Source organism: Penaeus monodon, unplaced genomic scaffold (genome assembly GCF_015228065.2).
Source record: "Penaeus monodon isolate SGIC_2016 unplaced genomic scaffold, NSTDA_Pmon_1 PmonScaffold_9655, whole genome shotgun sequence".
Classification (NCBI taxonomy): Eukaryota; Metazoa; Arthropoda; class Malacostraca; order Decapoda; family Penaeidae; genus Penaeus; species Penaeus monodon.
This window is the reverse complement of record NW_023665053.1, coordinates 10,501-12,908: the sequence shown is the minus strand read 5'-3', so window position 1 is coordinate 12,908 and position 2,408 is coordinate 10,501. Positions and strand designations below refer to the sequence as shown.

Sequence of the window (2,408 nt, the reverse complement as noted above, 5' to 3'; positions counted from 1 at the left end):
TTCATTCTACATACTTACGCTACTATACATATTTAACTTATTTTTAAGTACTACACTTACTACTTACTCTACTATTTTATGCTATATACTACACTTAGTACTTAATATTCAGCTACACATTTACTACTTATACTCTATTACGCTACACACTACTATACTACTGCACTACTTACTGCTACTTCTACTACTTACTTAATACTACTTACTACTACACCTTTACTGCTCCTATTTCTACTACTGCTATATCTACTACTCACTATACTGCTACTCCTAAACTACACTATACTACAACTATTTCTACTATTCTACTATGATATCCAAAAAAAAAAGTTTCTATTTCTACTTTTTTAAATTATTATTAATGTTTTATTATTATTTTTTTTTTTTATGATGTTTATTTTAGGGATTAACCTTATTCTTTAAAAAAATTCTTTTATTTTTTGAACCTCTGCTAAGTTGAATTTCATTTTCCAGTGTATAGCGACTGGTGCCATGAATTTGAGAAATACAAGCTAGCCATGAAGACGTGGGAAAGGAAGCAAGCGGTGAGTAAAGCTGTATGATTTAAACAGGTTATTGATGAAATACATACTCTGTTATTTGGTAGTATATGCATGAAGATTTTCTTTTACCGCCCTAATATTCTATATGACCATCTTTTGCCTACAGCAATGTGCCAATAGGAATAACATCAGCCAGCAGAACAGCCATCCCAATGACATTTATCAGAGGAGCAATCCCTTCGTCTGATTACACCAAGAAAGTATAACTATTGTCAAGGAGTAGAAGGGTCAGGAATTCTCCTTCCTCGAGATGGTCTAGAATTTGCCTGGTATTTTTAGTTCAGCTACTTAAATTATTACTACACACTGGAAACATGTTTTGTGTTGACAATCACCATCTTCAGTGACAAGTGACTTCCTTTACAACAAGTGAATTCATTAGCTCTGTCACAGAGAATACTGCCAAAAACAGGCATGTAATAGTATTGATTTTTTTTTTTTTTTTACCAATTGTTTGTTTCCACATTAAGATCATATGAAATTTTAATGTAATCAATCATGGTGCCACCAAAAAAATGGGTGCTAGCAAGAACTGGTGCCATGTGCACAGAAAATGATCTCTTACAGTATATCTTATGCTAAAGTTCTGACAGGCAACTTGACCCAAAACTCCAGTAACAATCAGGGTACCATAAGCTATTGACTAATTCATTTTAATTTACCAATCTTGGTAAAATCTTTTAACTGTGAAGGAGTTCATTAGGATCTAGTTCTTGCTCCTGGACAATCGCCTGTGGGCATTATTGCTTCTGCATTCAAAGAGCTTCAGTGAGCAGTGGATCTTAGAACTTCAAAATTTTTTAGTTACAAAGTGTATGAAATGAGCTGAGATGTGAAGTGAGAGAGATTGAACCATGAGATATGGACTTCCAAACATATCCTTAGAGGAGGCCACAGTCCCCTATTCTTTGAGTGTGGCAAGGACACGCTTGCTAAGAAACAAGGACTCTCCAAGACTTGAAGGAATGGTGCATTTACATTGCGAAAAAGGTTCCTGGTAGACTCTTAGAGTGGTGCAGTTTGCGAAGGAAAGAGGTTATTATTTATTTTCACTGTGTGTGTGTGAAATCCAAAAAGAGTAAATATTTTGATCAATAACTCAAACAGCCTGTGGAAAAAGAAAGTTATTTGTAATTGGAATTAGTATAGTTCACATAAATCAAGGGTAGTAAGCTGTCAATATTGTAAAATTTAGCCTTCCTCAGGTTGAAAGGTACCCAGGTTTGTAATGTATATTGTTAACAAGCATTGTCAGTCCCCTAATCCTGATATTTTGTAAGCTTTTTCTAAACTACCTCTGCCTTTAAATGATTGTTATCGTTAAGAAATTTAGTGAAGGACTAAGAATAAAACTAATATCAGGAAATCTCCATCCACATACTCAGAATATTTTGTGGTTCCTCTGAAATGAAATAGGATCACTTTTATGGAAGCATAATCAGTGAATGATGTGTAGGGTATTAAAAAATGTAAAAATAATTTGTAGACAGCAAAAGTGCTTACATATGTAGATTTATACATATACACTGTATTTATATATATATATATTATATTATATAAATTATATATATTATATTAATAATATATATATATATATATATATATAATATATATTTTAATGTTTTGTTGTGTGTGGTGTATTATGCAGATTGTATACAATCTACATACCTAGCTATGTACTTTACCGTAAGTATTTTTTGTGTGTGTATGTTTATATAAAATATAATTATAATTATATATATATATAATATATTATAAAATTTATAAAATTAATAATATATATTTTTAATATATATTATTATTATATATATATTATATATATTATTAATTATATAATTTATATAT

General features: G+C 30.5%; 1 long non-coding RNA gene across 1 annotated transcript; it reads left to right on the top strand.

Moving 5' to 3' along the window:
• Nucleotides 1–465: 465 nt before the first annotated feature.
• On the top strand, nucleotides 466–2,022 carry LOC119572111. Its single transcript, XR_005228686.1, has 2 exons — nucleotides 466–545; nucleotides 670–2,022. It is a non-coding gene; the product is annotated as an uncharacterized LOC119572111 (long non-coding RNA).
• The last annotated feature ends 386 nt before the right edge of the window (nucleotides 2,023–2,408 follow it).